This window comes from Molothrus ater, chromosome 7, assembly GCF_012460135.2.
Source record: "Molothrus ater isolate BHLD 08-10-18 breed brown headed cowbird chromosome 7, BPBGC_Mater_1.1, whole genome shotgun sequence".
NCBI classification, from domain to species: domain Eukaryota; kingdom Metazoa; phylum Chordata; class Aves; order Passeriformes; family Icteridae; genus Molothrus; species Molothrus ater.
The window spans coordinates 2,765,022-2,782,748 of NC_050484.2; positions in this window are offsets into that span (position 1 = coordinate 2,765,022).

Here is a 17,727-nt window from a genome sequence, read left to right on the forward strand (position 1 = left end):
GTTGCTGCTGCCCAAATGTGGAATAGGAACCAAACCTCTGAACCTCAGGTGCACACAGTATATAAACCCTGCTTTTCGTACAGTGATACTATTTATAAACAATATAAGCTCTGACACCTTTTAGCTTGGAAAACAATGGCCTGGATTTTCAGGTTGGCTTAAACCTCAGCACACACATCAACACAAATGGCCAGCACACACAGCTTCCTGCCTGGGTCTGATCTCTTTAATTAGAGGGAATTTTAGGAGGCTCTTCCCAACCTCAGAGTCACAGTGCTGCAACACTGACAAGCCCATCAAGAGAACGGGCAGCTGGAGGGATTCCTCAGTTGCAGGAGCTCACCTGTTTTCCCTGGGCCAGCAGCAGAGTTTGGGAGCTCCAAAGCTGGCTTGGTGTGTTTACAGGGAGATCTGCTGCTCACACAATTTGCTGATGTTTCCCAGGCAGCTTTGCAGATATGACAGGGCTAAGGAGAGGCCCCTGGAGACCCAACTCCCCTACAAACAACACTGGTATCTGCAGCATTGGTTAGTCTGAACCAGGCTGGGCAGGAGTGTTGATATGCTGGAGGGTAGGAGCTTGGACTACTCTGATTTTAAGTTCATTGCAAGAGGCCATAGCAGATTAGGGGGAAGAAAAGAGAAAGCATTGTTTTAGATCAGCATTAATTCCTAGAGAAGAAGGAGGGAATCCTGATGTGCATTTTGTCTCCCACAATCAGGAAATGCTGCAGACATCTCCTCAGCATCATCTGCTGTCCTTATTTCTTCTCCGGGGTTGAGGCACACTGGAGACAAAAGATTTTGCAGCCCCAGCAGAAATGTTTGTGGAATGTTTATCTGATCAGCTAAAGCCTTTGAAGGCTTGCTTTGGTAAAGAGTTGTAACACTTCATCATTCAGATGCAACTGAAACACTTGGTGTCTCCTTTTTGCAAGAGAGGCTTTTTTTAGGGCAGCAAATTGGTGTTTTGTACCAACAGCAAGAGCTGGGATGAGGTCAGGGTACCACAGTTCATGGAATTATTTATTTTTCTGGACAAAGCTAGAGATGGGGTGACATGCTGTTTCATGTTTGTCAGACAAACTGCACTGCCCACCAAACAAGCAGTCCCTGAAAGGGAAAAGAGTCCCCAAAGCCCAGTTTTGATGCTAACTGTGCAGTGAGATGTAAGCTCTCTCCCTGTACTCTGCAGGGAAGGAAAACCTGATGCTTGTTACTCCTTTCTGCATCACGAAGGAGACTGCACAAAAGGGAAAAAGCATCTCTGCTAAGAGTAAGACTGCTGGCTTTTCAGCATGGAAAAAGTGATGGCAGACACACAGAAGCAGTTTGGGAAGAGCCAGATTATTGGCCTGCTCCACAGTTTGGGAGTAACCCCTGGGCAGTAACCCCTGGGCAGCCAGGCTCTGCTTCCTGCCCCATCCCATGTGATGGGGTGAAATTAAAGCAAACCTCATTATCATCTTTCAACACCACTTAGCACATCCCAATTTCGAGGCTACCAGAGAGAAATATGGAAGGGTTTTGGGGTCTCCAAGCTGGACAGTTACAGCTCACATGGAGCAGGGCTGTGTGGGTCTACACAGTCACGTTCTGTGGTCAGGGTAACATTTGCAACTGTGCTTCCTGGTGCTTTCTCCGCCTGGATTCCAGGTGTTTGTACAAACTTGGCTGCTTGATGCATTGCAAGGGACAAACACGGCTGATTTTCCATATGATGCCCAGCAGGGACACTCCTAAATGGCAGCTGCACTGAGCTCACCTTTCTGACCACTGCTCCAGCTGCTTTCAGCTCTCTCCCCAAGCTAAGTCGTTGATCACAACATTTCTGTGTGCCTGCAGGTGCTACATATTCATTCATGTCAGCTCAAAGACCACGAGCTCAGACGTATGTCAGGCTGAATTTCCAGCTTCAAGGGGAAAAACAAACCTCAGGGAGACTATAATGTGCCTGCTCCTACTTCTAACCACTTGGAAAATACCATTTTGTCACAGGACATCAGCTCACCATTCTGAGCTACAGCAAATTTGCTTTTAAAGCCCTCCAGTCCATTTTTATCCAGGACATGTGCCCTGTTCTGAGCTCAGCCTGGCAGTGGTGGGGCCATAGCAATACTTCAGCTTGAAGCCAGCCCCTTTTAAAGCTCAGTTCTGCAGAACAGGCTTAATCTAGGCTGGGTCCAGCCTAGTAGTTCCTGAACTGTCAGCAGAAAAATGCACACCATGCACATACAAGACTGATGGTGGGAAAGTCTCCCAAAAACAACTGATGATCCCTGTAACTTCCACTAGCAATAACTTGCTTCAGTGCAATTAATTCCTGTAAATCTCCTGATGATACCAGATATGTCCTACAGACACTGCTGTAGTCTCCTCTAATCTTCAACTGCAGAAAGAATTTTCTTTATAACTTTCTTATCTCTATGGGGAACATTGTCATTTCTGCTTTCTGACTTTCAGTGTCACAGAGTTGCTCTGAACCTTCTCCCAAGTCTCTTTCCCCTCACTTTGCTTCTTTTCCCCTTCTTTTTAAAACATTTTAGGGTTTTAGTTGCATTGTTCCTGGCATTGCTTCATCTGTGCAACTTCTGTTACTGAAGCAAATGGGGCTGGAGCTTGAGCAATGCAAGTTCAGAGCAAGAAATGAGATAACTGAGGCAGGAATGAGACAAGGCAATGCCCTGCTCTTGCGAAAGAGAAATAGAAAATATAAATTTCTGAGGTTGCAAACAAGCCCTTTCTGCTGGATCAAACCACAGCATTACAGGCTGCAGCAAAGGATGGTTTCAACATTTTCAGGGCTGTGGTGTTTAGGATTAATTTAGGATATTTTGCTTTTGCCATGATTTGAAATCTTTCATACCCTCACAAGGCAAAGAGCAACAACTGTGTATTTTAATCTTTGCAGTTCCTCAAAGATATTGAAATGTTTGAAATCCACTCCACTCCACGGGATGCTTGAAAGTATTCCTTTAAAAGGAAATTATGGTTGAGATATCAATGTCAATACAGTGATAGCTCTGCTAAAGTTCCACTAGCTACAAAGAAAATGTTTATTTATGTACCCTTCCATGATTCCTTGCATGTACTGAGCATTATAAACGTTTCCAGGAAAAATTACTGTTTATTTACAAGTTTTATTAGCACAGCACCACGTGACCTGATGTTAATGGACTGGGGGGACTATAAAGAGGCAAAACCATTTTGCTTGGAGGAGAATAAAATATAAAGGGACAAAATAAGATTGAAATGATGAGCTGCAGCCCAGAGAAATGGAGGAATCTGCCCAAAGTCCCACAGACCCAGAAGATCCTACATTTGCACATTCTTGCTCTGACCTATGTCTGGGGTGAGCACCACAGATATTTCCTACGGAGAACTTTGGCCCCATTAGTTTAGATTTTAGAAAATCTCAGGCTATGCTAATTAATTAATTAATTTATTGCCTCTGTGCTTTATACAGGATGAGGAGCCATTAAAATGAGCACAGCCTGCTCTAGGGTTATGTGTCTGCAGGGCCCATCAGATGTGCTGCATTGTTTTTCCTTGCAGCCATGATGCAGGAATTAATATTGGACTATGAACTTTCCAAATTCACTCACAGTCTGATCTCTGCTAAGCAGATCCCTACAGATAACTCTTTCTTCTTAAAAACCACATTCCAAGTTCCCTAATAAAAAAATGTACCAAGGTAAACCACAACCAATAATAATTTTTCTCTAACTTCTACCCAGTTTTATTTTGAATTTCTATATTGAATTTTAGACATCAGTTAATGCCACAAGTATGCTGACAGCTATCAGTATGATTTGCCATTTGACTTGAACTTTGAGTAAAAATTCTTTCTGTCCCATATCCGTGTGTTTTGATTATCTACAACATGGAGGAAAATTAAATGTTTCTACCCCTTTTCCACTGCTGTATAGGTGAACATCCTAATGTGTAACACAACTATGAAGAACCACAAGCAGTACTTGTGAGTGGGTGATTTTAACTCGAGTGAAACATCCTTTTCTTATCCATACCCCCTGCTGAATTCATTTTGGCTCAAACCATCCCCACGAGGCTTTGCTGTGTGGGGAGGCTGAAGTCAGAGTTCAATCTCAGGCTAAAAGTGCAGTGGAAACTCACTCTGTGTTAAGGAACAGTTCAAAAAACTTTGGATTTTTGGCACCCACATTTCTAAGATCTCATGAGCTATCCCAGTCATGCTGGGGGAAAAAAAAAGGAAGAAAAAAGAAGAAAGGAAAAAGTGTTTCTGATATTGCCAGTACTGCAGACCAAGCAGAAAATATTTTTTTTCTCATGATATAAAAACTCTTGGATGCTTTTTTTTGAGAGAAAAGGCTGTTCTCTGTTGCTAGGAGCAGCAGAATATTTTTTCCCACTGTAGCACTACCCTGCTTTCCACAAAGCATCCTGATACAGCTACAGGTAGGATGAACCTCATCTTCCTCTGCAGGCATCTCTGCACTGGGAACATCCCCCACAGGATTAATGAACTTCTCCCAGCTTCCCTTGAGCACAAAAGATATTAATTTCTGGCAGTTAATGCCCATTTCTGGGGGAAACTGCCCATTTTCCCCTGCAGGGCACAGCCAGCCCCTGCCACTGAGGAACATGAGCCTGACAGCTTAGCAGGATATAAGGAAATTATGGATGACAATTATATCCAGAGTTATCTAAATCAAGCAGAGGCACTCAGGAAAGTTATAATGCATAATTCAGGTTGAAGCTGACCTTTAACTACTGCAGGCTGAAATCTTTTCCTGAAGCAGAATATCTTGAGAACTGGTTCATAAAGGGCTTTCTACACATTTCTCTGATGCCCTGAGCAACAACACACTCTGGTAAACAAGAAACCAGCTCCAGGAACTGTTGGCCTAATCTGGACTTGCAAGCCCTGATTGTTAAAAGTTTCAGGTGAATATTTGTGTGTAGTTTAGGAGAGAAAATGAAGGACAGATGCTGCTGAAGACTTAAAGGCAATCAGGATATCATTACCAGAGTTGTAGTCAAGTTAAGCTGTTACTATTCTCAGTTTTATTTGGATTTTACTTTAATCCCACAGAACCCAATAAAATATACCTTCTTGGAAAATATAATATGAAAGAATCCTATTGAAGCACCTGCTGTCCTTGCCAATAAGCTGTAAAAAAGGGAAAGACATTTGGAAACTAGTGTTCAGAGACTGGGCAGGAGGACTGGAAACTTTGCAGAGATGCTGCTGTGTTGTCCTGTTTATCTTCTTTCCCTCTTCTTGCTCATCTGGCCAGCAGTTAAGGAGAAGTATTTTGCCTCTTGTGAGTCACACTTACCAGAAACATTTTGCTTTGGGCATCTCCTTGTTGCCACAATCCTGGTCCCCCTTCTTTCTGTATTTCCCATTTGAATGGAAAGACACCGATTACTCTTTGGAAATATTACATGCTCTTGTATGAAGAGCACTGCATTGGGCATGTCCAAATCTTTCCATTACAGCAATCCAGGAACAACTGCAAATAACATTTGTAATCAGAGTAGGACCCATAAGATGAGTCACTGATGTCTGAGAAGTTCCTGACTATGGCAATTCATGGGGAGGGGGTGGTTAAAGAGAGGGAGAAAAGGAAGTTTGGCTCTGATCCAGACTCATATCTGTGCTGGAAGAGCAGGAGAAATAATAAAACCTTTCCAAAAACACCACATGGGAAAACACCCATTGTTTGCTCCAATCTTTACTATCCTGTGGGGCAGAGCAGTAGACTCAGGAGAGGAACTCTCACCACGTACAATCAGCTGTTCAAGAGGTTTCTAAGAGGGTCAAAGATTATGCTTCCAGTGGAATGGGGTGGAAAAGGAAGTGAGTGGCCACATTGCCCTGTCTCTGCCCTGTCTCTGCCCTGCAGGACCCCCTTGAGCAGGGTGTGCCCTGCCTCCTGCTTTGGGTGCTGAAAACAGTGGAAAGTCCCTCAGCACTTCAAGATCCAGTGAATGACGTTCCCTTTGCAATTTGCAATCAGGGGAAAGGAGTTATCCACAGGCTTGGCCTGCACAGGAGGCTGTGAGAGCCCCAGTCCCACCTGATGGATGCCACAGGCCTTCACCAACCACCAGAGAAGAGGCACCAGCTTAGAGCTGGTGACAGCCACTGCCAAAATAGCCTTGTAAGCTTCCAAGCCTACCTCTGGCCTCTCCTGGATGCACGATGGACCGTGACATCCCTCTAGGCTGGCAACTCTTTCATTTCCAGGTTTTGGTTCTCAATAGGCAAAGTTCTCTGGTTTCTGGCTTTCCATGTCAAGAATTGCATTACAGTTGATGGGGACCCACCAAACAGCCATGTTGAGAATGGCCCCAAGCTACTTCTGATCCACCAGAACTGGTATGTTGTGAGGTATCCTGACTCTCTGAGAAGTTCTGAAATTCAGAGTGATTTCCTAGCTCAGGCATGGGTGAACCCTCAGCAGATAGCCCCAAAGTTTCTACAGTGTTCCTCACCATCCTTCCCAGTACTGCAAACTTAACTGAAGGCAAGCACATCCTCCTTGCTGTCTGCTCTTTGCCAGTGCTACTGCTGAGTGGATCCCAAACTTTCCTGAGCAAGGAGCTCTTCCCTGTACTCAGCATGGCTCATTTTTTAACATGTGCAGGTGAAGGATGGTGTCCTGAGGGTCACCCACTCAGGGCTAGCAGAATATCTGGAACCACTGTGCACGGGGAAAGTATTAATAAGGGTCTCACGAATCCACATGACTCCACCCAACAACTCAGTGGGGTTATCCTTCCTTTCTTCAACTGCTGCCTCTGAGCTATGGTAACTGTTGGAAAGAGCTGGAGGTTTGGATCATAACCACTGCTTTTTGCAGCAGGGCATGTTGGAGGTTACAATAACATGGTACAAAACCAATCTTTTCCAGGATTTCTGATTCCAGTAGTAACTTGTCTCTCACCCTGACACGGGTCTTGCTGTTGTGCTGCCAGTGCTTCCACTGCTCAGATTGCTCAGCTGCTCCAGTCAGTTCCTAGAGCTTTCTGCCCCTCAGAAGCTTATCATAGTCCAGAGCCCAGCAGAGGCATCCCTGCACCAGAAGTTTTTCCTTTTTTTCCTCTGTCTCATGCTGAATATCCATCCTCTGCCCCATGAAATTACTAAAGAAGGCATTCCTGTGTTATTCCTTTCCTGTCAGTGATCAATTGAAGCCATGCAGATCTGTTCTCACCCTCATTTTAGTTTGTCTGTTCCAGGACCTGAAGTTCAGACTTCTATTTAGACCTGACTCTGATATGTTTAACTTCATATTATATTTAACCCTCTGGGTTTCCTGAAGGAGTACAGATGAGAATTTTCAATTATGCATCTTTCCCAGCTGAGGTCAGGGGACCAATTCCTGCCCCTTTAAACACTGAGATAACCTTTCCAAGACAAACTCAGCACCCTGTACTGTGACACCCAGCTGAGGCCAGCCTTGGTTGGAGGGACAATAATTCTCACCCAGGCAGCATGGACACGTTTCTCTGCTAGAATAGGAAAAGTTTCTGTAACTCTTGTGGCCTCACACCTGGTTTGAGTGTAGGAGTCTGGTTTAAGTCCTGGAGTCAGGCCCTGGCCATCTTTGGTACAAATTTAAACCCAGCCTCTGGCTGCTGTAATTTATGCTAAGAGTCAGGATGAATGCCAAGCCAACTCACGATGCAGGGATTCAAAAAGTGACTGAGAGTCACATTCTGTCCATTATTCTTCTAATGATGAGCCCATTGCTCAGATCTGAGCTGGGGAATGAATACCACCGGAAGGCAGCAGAAAGTGAAATCATCCGGAGTGCCTCATTGCTTACCTGTGGTTTCTGCAACAGCCCCACTGAGCATTCAGACCTTGGGGCAGAAATCTGTAAATTTGGCTGCTTCAGCTCCAACTGAAATCACTGCATGTAGGGAAATGTCTGCATCTACCCCAAGAAAAGACATGATGGGAAGGCATCCAGGGAATGTGCTTGGTGCTAGAAGGCAAGTGTGTTAGAGTTCCCATGAATTAGCACAGCATTGTTTCCAGATAAAAAAAAACTAAAGTGGTTTGGGTTGCAAACCACAAGCACTTCTAGATTTCTTCAGTGCTCATCTTAAAGGTAAAAGCTTTCCATGGTTATTTGTCCATAGTTCACAATCTTTTGGTTAAACAAGCAACATTTACTTTTTTAGAAGTCTGGTTGTTTGGCCAAAGAGCTGGTAGACCAGAGCACTTCTGATCAACTACACACGGTGCAAAGTTATCTGAATTATCACTGAAGGATCCTCAGCACAGGATGAAAACCAATATTCCACCTTAGCTCAGCAGATGATGGTTTGGGGAGGTGCAAGGAATATTGTAAGGCAAAAGGGAAATGGAGGGCATGAATTGCTGGGCTGTGGGCTGTTTATCAGCTCTTGTCTCACTTTTCTCATGCAGCTCTGTGGGAGGCATTTCTGTGGGACATGATAATAAAAGCTGGGATGTTTTTCCACCCTATTTTTTTCATGCTTTCTTTGATTTTGCTGTAGATCCCAGAGACCAGATGTCTCGTATTAAAGGAAGAGTCACTCTGCTTCTCTTTGGGGACATATTTGGGGAAGGAAGGGAGGAAGAGTTATTTCTTTTTGAAATGAGAGTTAAATTGACACACAGTGGATAAATGGCAGAGGCTAAGCATGCTGTTGATAGAAAAGATAACCCTGAACAGTGAGCCTGATCACCACAGAACCTGAAGATATTTTATTAAAATAACTTACAGAAGCTTCTTGGGCCATCTATAACTAGGAGTGACCTGACATTGTGAGTACCTTTGTCTCTCAGGGGATCCTCCCCATGTCCCCGGTGGGATAAGGTTGTGAGGGATGACATAACTCCCTCCTTTGTGCAGCTGCCTCAGCTCTGACAGGAACAAATGATGGCAGCCTGCTGATGGCAGACACGTTAGTCATGCTCCCACTGTTAATTGGGCTTCTGCATCTGGCTGGCTTCATCTGCTACCCCTTGTAACACACTGACAGCATAAACCATCTCCTTGCCTAAGGAATTGCTATGCTTCACAAATTGAGACCCCAATCCTGCATTTGAGCTTCTCACTGATACTTTGTGTAAACGTCATCATTCTCGAAGGAGGCTGCACTCAATAAATCACTCCCTTGATGCTGCTTTGAGAATGGGATGTGGATGTCATTTATCTCCCCTGGACTGGAGAGCAGCTGGGCCACTGAGATCACTCCCCACAAATCCCAGAGAAGCCCAGCAGAGGTGCTTAGCCCAGTTAAAATCTGCAGCACATCCTTTCCACACTCACCACAACCTTAAGGCAGACCTAACAAAACAAGGCAGTGAGCCTGAAATGCCAAATCCCTCCCAAACTAGAATGTGTTACTGGAAGGGAGTGAGGGACCACAGGCATTTTGGTGTCCTGAGGTCCTGTGGTCCTTCAGAAGGAAACTCCAGCTCATTCCTGCCAACGCAAACTCAAGGGAGCAGGCGGCGGCGCTGCAGGGAAAGCGAGCAGAGAGCACTGCAGTGCTTCCAGCTCCAGATGTGCCCAACAGCTGGAGCACCACCAGGGTCCCTCAGCTCTGCCCAGCTCCCTGCAGTGTCCTCCATGCACCAGGAGTCCTAAGGGAGCTCATTTCTTCCATCTTTCCTAGAGGCATCCAGAGGCAGCTCCTCCGCTAGGATTTCTGGAGCTCCCTCTGGGAACACGGATTCACATGAGTCATTAAGCCCTGCCAGCAGGATGAGCATGAAAATGGATATTTTTAAAGGGTTTTTGTTGGCACTGCTTACCCAGTTAAATGCTTAGAACATAATTACTAAGGGGGGAAAAAAAGAATGTTTTCAGGAAAAAAAAAAGTACAACCCAAACAAAAAATACTTCACAGAACCCAAACAAACTACACACATTTCTGTAAATTATTTATGGTGGAATTGGCTGTTGGGCTCAAGTGAGTTACAAGGATCAGGTTGTCTATGCCCACAAAAGCAGGATCCTGCCCAGATGTTTAATTTTTAACTTAAGGGAAAGCAACAGAAAGAGCTGCTGTAGAGGACATTAAAACAGAAATGAAAATAGACCTGGTCAGGTATTATTCTCACAATATCTTTGTCATTAAAGGACAAAGTCAAAAGAATGCTTGATTTTTGCAGGTCTAATTTTTGCAAGTCGGATTTTTGCTTTCAGTCAATGCTAGAAAATCTGAACCATTTGGCCAAAAATTGTTCATTTATCCCATGCAAATATTTGAATTTTTTTCTTTTTTTTTCTTATGTTTTGACTAGATTGAATGAAAATATATCATAATTATAAGCAATAATTACCAAAAGTCACCACCAGCAAGTTAAAACTCTCATCCTCTCTCTTCCACTGAATTTTTCCCTCCTGCAATTTCAGTATGACCAGAATAAGTAGCCCAGCTTCCCAAAAGACTCGGATTATCCAGCTGCCTCTGCACTGACTCACAGGGAAGCTGTGGACAGCAGCTTGCAGACAATGCTTTCCATCTGTCCATAAAATCCCCCTCAGTGAGCATGGCAGAACTGTGCTGGTGCAGCACAGACACCTCACGTGCTGTTCCTGCAAGGTGAGCTGCTCTCCCTGCATTTGGGAGTGCCCTTATCCCTCTGCCTGCTCCTCCAGCAGGGATCCTTCTCCCTCTGCATTACTGCATTACTCAGTCCCTTCCCTAGAGTGAGGAGACAGGAAAGATGGAGAGACACCATTTGCAAGGGCCTGGAGTCACAGGACAAGGAGGGAAAGGCTTCCCACTGCCAAAGAGCAGGTTTAGATGAGATATTGGGAAGGAATTCTTCCCTGTAAGGATCCTGAGGCCCTGGCACAGGGTGCCCAGAGAAGCTGTGGCTGTCCCTGGATCCCTGGCAGTGCCCAAGGCCAGGCTGGACAGGGCCTGGAGTCCCCTGGGATAGTGGAAGGTGTCTCTGCCCATGGCAGGAGGTGGCACTGGATGATCGTTAATGTCCCTTCCAATCCAAACCATTCTGTGATTCTCTGATTCTGACCAGCTTAGCAAAGGTGATGACACAGTGATGGGCACTAAGGAAGGAGTTTGAGCCCCAGGTCCCACTGCTACTGTCCAGCTGGGAACCATCACTGCTTCATAACATAGAGAGAAATGCACGTTCCTTGGATTTTGGCTCAGCCAGAGCCATTGGCTCCAGCTGACCACCTGAGTGATCCCACCAGAGCAACAGAAGGAATTGATTGGATTGAGAAAACAGCTATAATTAGAAATGGGTTAAAACAGATGAACAGACCTCATCACTTGTTTTTTGTTTGCTTTAGCAAAACCAATACCAAGAATGGTTTGGCTGCAGGCCTCATTTCTGAGCTCATAATATTCACGGGTGGATCTGGGAATAAGAGAAATGGTTTCTGTCAAACGCTGTCAGCAGAGAAAGAGCAAACTATTCTCCATTTCAGCATGCTCCCACTTGTGTATAGCTGAACCCGCTCTGACCATCACCACATCTGTCACTGTGGCTTTGCAAATTCAGTGGCTGGATGAGCCTGTGAAGCTGCTTCTCTTCACTTCAGCGGTGGAGAATTCACTCTGAATTCAGCCTGGGACTCTACAGAAGGGGTCCTGCTCCTCAGCCAAGGATCATCAGCTCTGGAAAGTGTTTACAGAGTAGCCCAGTGCAAACTAGCACTGCAGACTGCTCAGGTGTCACCAAGGGGCTTTGGCCGTGCAGGAGGAAGTAATTTATAATCCAAAGGCAGTATTAATTCCCCCTCTGCCTCCCTCTCCTTCCTTCCCCTCATTTCTATGCAAATCCACATGTACATGAGTATCTGACTGAGTCAAGTGCCACCCAAAGGTAATGCTACCAAGTTCAAGGGTTTTATTTAAGCTGCAGCTAGGCAAGCCAACAATTGCATAAGCCCCTTTATTGTAGGAGCTCTGGCTGACATGGAATAAGACAGGTTTAAGTGCTATTACAGCTCCAGAATTTCTTATGGGTTCTACAGTCTGAAACTAATCCAGGAAAACACTTAACCAAAATTTATCTTCCACACCACAGACATCCATTGAGCTACATCTCCATCAACCCACTGCTTTACAAAGCATTAATTAGCAGAACCAGCCCTGATATTTTTGGTGTATTCACTTATATGGAAAAAACCTCCTCAGCTGTTTGCCATTTTACCATTCCAGCATCAAGGAAGGATGGAATGTTGTTATTAAATGTGCTTCCCTAGGCGCTATCACTCTCACACATTCCCACATCAGCTGCTTTTTAAAGTTCTTCATCTGAAAGGAAACATTAAAGCCTTACTGCAGGAACCAACCCTCATTTGTTGGTCCTGGAAGTACCAGGGTGTTGGAATTCAGGACATACCTCTGGCTGTCCTGGATTGCCTGAGCCCCTGCCAGGGGGCTCAGAGACCTTGGCACAGAGCCCAAGAGCCCTGTGACTTTGATTATGACCCATGGAAAAAATTACCAACCTTATATGAGGATCTGCAAGCCACGAAAGTCTAAGCAGAATAATAATTAGTTTGTCATGGGGTGAAAAATAGGTTTTTGGGGTTTTTAGAATGGGGGTTCAGGAGGCAAGATGGAGGAATCTGAGCGTGTCCAGTCTTTCTCCTTCTTCTTCTTGGCCTCCATCTTCTGCTGTGATGGTGGCACTTTTGGATTGGTTTAAGGTAGAAGCTCACTGTCTAACACAGGTGATAGGCATTGGGAAGTTATGGTAAATAATGTACATGTAGTTTTTAGTATAAAAAGATACCACCACACCAAGGGTGCCAGTGTGCCTCTGTCTGACCTGCTGAATGGACCTTGGCAGGCCAGAGAAAGAATTTTATAGATAAGAAACAATAAACAACCTTGAGATCAAGACCTAGAATAGTTCTGACTCCTTCTTCAACAGCCAGGCTGGAAAAGAGACTTTCTGACACATCTCGGGGTCACTCTGAGCAGCAGAAGTCCCGAGACCAGGGACCTTTTTTGCAGCTATTGGAAGTACCAGCTCTGCTCCTCTGTCCCATTCACTCAGCAGAGCTGGGCCATTGATGTTTGCAGCTGCAATCCAGCCAGAGCCACGCTGAGTTTTACTAACAGAGCATCTGATCTAATACGTCTGAACTCCTCTGCTTGCTCAAGCAAAGCTACAAAGCCTTTGCTGTGATTCTGCCAGCTTTCATCAGCTACCTTGGTCAGGGCTGAACTCTTCCTGGATGGGAGTTTTCCAAGAAAAATGCAGGCAGCAGCCAGCCCTGCAGCACAGCGCCGGTGGGCACGGCGCTGCCGGAGCAGCCGGATTTCAGATGTGGTCATCGGCAGGCGTGGGCTCAGCACTGACTCAAAGGGAAGGATACCACCCCCTGAATCACCAGCACAGCTTCCTCCAAACCTGGAGCTCTCCTGGCCCTACATCACAAGAGGTTTCTGTCCCTTCTGACATTTTTTGTTTACTCTCTGTAATTTTCCACTATGCTAGACATCCATGGATTTTTCTCACTGGAGCAAGACAGACAGTGGCCCAGTCAGTTCACCTGGATTCTGATATGCCCAAGGCCTGGCATCCCACCACCAACCTCTTATGCCAGAACCCGGGGCTTTGCAGCCTGTTAAGGTGCAAATATTATTATTGAATATATTCAATATTCACTGAAAGTCTCATAAGGGAGATTGGTGCTACTGCCTCACCTTCTCTAGACCTCCAAGGTTAAGGAGAGAAAAAAAAAGAAGGAAAACAGGGAAAATGCAGAGGGAAAGGAACAAACCCACCATTCCTGCTACTGCTCTCCTCAGAAGCTGTGGCTGTCCAAGCAGCACTCACTACAGGCCCTGGTGCAGCAGGAGCTGTGCATCCAACACTGTACAAGACCAAAAGCAAGACCCCCTCCACCTGCACCCTCACAGGGATCTCAGACACAAATCAGTGCTTTCTCTGGGATTACTCCAAGCTCAGTGCCAAGGCTTTGCAGCTCTGCACTTGTGGGTGGCATGAGAGTGCATCCATAGTTCATGATCATGGATAATGGATCTCCTGCTGCTCCCTGAGCTACAGAAGCAACTTTCTAACTAAGAAATTTTCTCATCTCCAACCTGAACCTCCCCTGGCACAACTTGAAGCCATTCCCTCTCCTGCTGTCCCTGTTCCCTGGGAGCAGAGCCCTGTCCCCTCCTGTCAGGGAGTTGTGCCAGAGCCAGAAGGTTCCACCTGAGCCTCCTTTTCCTCCAGGCTGAGCCCCTTTCCCAGCTCCCTTAGCTGCTCCTGGGGCTCCAGACCCCTCCCTGGTTCCATTCCCTTCCCTGGACACACTCCAGCCCCTAAATATCTTTCTTGTCATGAGAGGCCCAAAACTGGACAGAGGAATTGAGTGCCCAGTACAGGGGACAGGCACAAGGGATGGGCACTCCCTGGGCCTGTGGCCACACTGTGACCTTCCCCATGAACCAATTGACACTCAGTGACCAAGAGAAAGAGGAATATGAGACCTCTCTCTCATCATATTTCATCCTGAAAATGAAGGTACATGGGTAAAGGCTGCTTTTCCCTGTCCTGGGAAGAGACCTGCTATCTCTTTTGAGGTTGTGAGCTTTTTGTGGGCTGTTGTCAGGGAACCTGGGAGATGGGGAGGTCCTTATAATAAGGGAAAAATGTGCAAGATTCTATAAATCCAGAGTGAATCTGCATTCATTCATTGCACTCCCTGTGTTCTTTTCCATTAAATGCATGGATGCAATGGCCCAAGGGCCCCAAAAGCTGAGCAGCATTCAGAGAAGGTCCTGAAGGGGAATAAAATTCGTGCAGAATTTTATGAAGCTGGGATCAAAAAGCCCACACATCTTTCTGTACATGCCCTGAACCTCATCCTAATGTTCAAAGGAACAAACCCATCTCTTTTATCAATCTTATTTATCTGAGACTGATGCTTTCCCTGCTCTTACATTTAGAATAGAGGATCCAGTCTTTATTCCAGGACATGGTTTTGAGCTCAGAGTTGGTGGGCTTCTGGTGTCTGGGTATGTACTCAAGGCTGTGCAAATCCCTCCCACTCAGAGACCTCTTTAGCCAGACTGGTGCTGCTGTTCATGACTCAAGGCTGATTCACTGAGCCTCCTGCTCTGCTGATGCTGCAAGACCCTTTATGTGTGCCTTGATTCCCTCTTTGCTGCAAGAGAGGGGATGGAGTGGCACCAGGAAATGGCCAGTGTGGCATTCTCACTTGTGAACAAAGAGGAATAAATCAGGGAAGCATTTACAAAGGGAAAGGAACAATTAAATATGAAGGCACCTTAATAGAAAAGTTCCCAGCCTTGATAAGGACTCAAAAGAAAAGCAAACACAATGATTTTGAATCTGTTGATCTACCCTATTATTACTGTTGGAAAACACTGTATCAGTAAAGGAAAAAGCAACAGTGCCAGCAGAGGCAAAGGAATGACAAAAACCAGTTGTCTAGAGGTAGGAAAAGGAGGAGAATTTCTTGTTGTGGAAATCTAGACTTCCCAAGAGAATTCCTCTGCTGAATTTAGTAGATCCTGTCACTAAATACCTTGTAAAGGAAAGCCTGCCTTTGCATATGTCTTTAGTTAGCTTAAAAGAACCCATGCTAGCAAACCTATTGTTTAGAACCCAATAGCAAACCTGTTGTTTCTCAAGCTGAGTCAAAATACTTTCTGGGAGGGAGTAGAAGCTCACTGATATGGTTTTAAGTAAAGGATCACCTGGTTAGGGAGGCAGCTGAACTATTCCCCTGCTGGAGAGCTCTCTACACCGAGGTCATATTTGATCAGCAACCATTTCCCTTTCATGCTGCTCTTACTAAATCTACTTACTGCAAGATGTGCTGCAGCCAACTTCTGTGTGCTCCAGCTCTTCCTCAGTTCAGCAAGAGCTTTGCTCAGGCCAGGGGAAATTTGTGGATTCAAATATTTTCCAAAGGTCAGAAAGGACCCATTTGCTTGTACACCTTCACCTCTTCCATCATCAAGACAGTGAACCTCTGTTATAACTGCTCTGTGGGTGGAAATAACTTTCTTTTCTACCTAAGCCACCACCCAGGCTCAATAGTTTGTGACTGACCTGTGACATGATTTTCAAGAACAAATACTTGAACTTAGGGATGAATGTGACCTGTGATTTTGCCAGAATGGGCAATATTGGAAGGCAGGTAATCTAGTCCAAACTCCCTGCTCAGGCAGGGAATGTTACTCAAGACTGTGTCCAGACAGCTTTTGAGTATCTCCTAAGAAGGAGACTACAATGTCTCCTTCAAACACATATTTAATCTCATGAGTGCAGAAAGAATGTGATAACATAATTCCTTTTCCCTGTTGTCACTCTGCAAAACCCACAGGTCATTCAGACTCAAATTCTTGCTTAAATTGGTAAGAAACTCTACTGATTTCACCTGGATTTTTTGAAGAGGAAGACTTCTGTATACAAGTATCAGCCTTATGGTCTTGTCCTTATACTCCATGCCTGCTCAGGTGGCATCAACCTGACAGGAAGAAAAATGCCCTCATTTTTCTCCACCAATGTCTTTTATTTGCTCCACCCAGTGAAAAGTGACCCAAGACATTTATTAGGCTAAGGCACTTGTTTGGTTTTCCTTGGTCATAAACTCCTGGGAATGGTCAGAAGCATTTCCTGTTATTTCACCAGGCTCCACACAGGTCTCCACAGAAATCCTGGAGAGAGGGAAGAAGAGAAGAGCCCAACTCCTGCAGTTCTTGGTGAGCCCTGGGGTGGACACACACACACACAAGCTCAGCCCCATGGAGATGGGAAGAGGAGCTCTGTGCTGGAGGAAGGAGCCTTGGCAGCTCCAGATTCTTCTGTGGCTCACCTGGCCCTGCCAGCAGAGCTAAACCCTCTCAGAGAGATGGTGGGATAGGGAGCAATCTGGTGGCTAGTGGGAATATTGGCCTCCATGGCAAAGGAGCCCTCCCCTCCCTTTATTCCTTGTGTAAAACACAAAGATGTAGAAGCCAAGCAAGTATAAAGTTACTCATGGAAACACAAAATCACTGCTGGAAATGAGTAACACAGGTGAGGGGAACACTCAGACAGTCACAGCTGCACCCACAGATGCTCACAGTGCAAGAGAAGTGTGTCCAAATAACAGAGGCAGCTGCCTATAATCCCTGTGTGTTTCTTGCCTCCCTGAGGGCAGTACCATCCCTGTGCCAGGCATGGCAGAATCACATCCCATGGAAGGACTCCTGGGCTGGCAGCAGTCCCAAAACCACTTCCCTGGTGCTGATGGCATCTGGGCATCTCTCAAACTGTGTCGATTTATTCTCCTTGCAACCCTTTGAGGTGAGAAAACACTGGTGCCTGCTCTTTGTGCAGGAAAATTCAGGCATTAAAAGGTCACCAAGTAGCTTTGTACATCCCAGACAAGCCACTGATGCAGGAGAGCTTCCTTCCTCTTTCACTGGGAACATTCTGCTCCAGCTGACCCAGGGGAAAAGGCTCCAGCCCTCTGCCACCCATCCAAGGGCTCTCTCCAGCATTAGGACGGTTATTTCCCAACAGCTCCAGACAAAATGACCCTGGTTTGGCTTTAGTGAATTCTTCTCTTCCCCACCCTGCCCCAGGTCATTCTGAGAATGGACTTCATGAGAAAAAGGAACTGAAACACCAAGATGTGGCTCTGGCTTTTGAACATGGTTTGGGGAATTTCTTAAGAATGCCTAAAGAATTAAAGGCATGCTGAAGCCAAGAGAGCTGCTCCAGTCATCCTT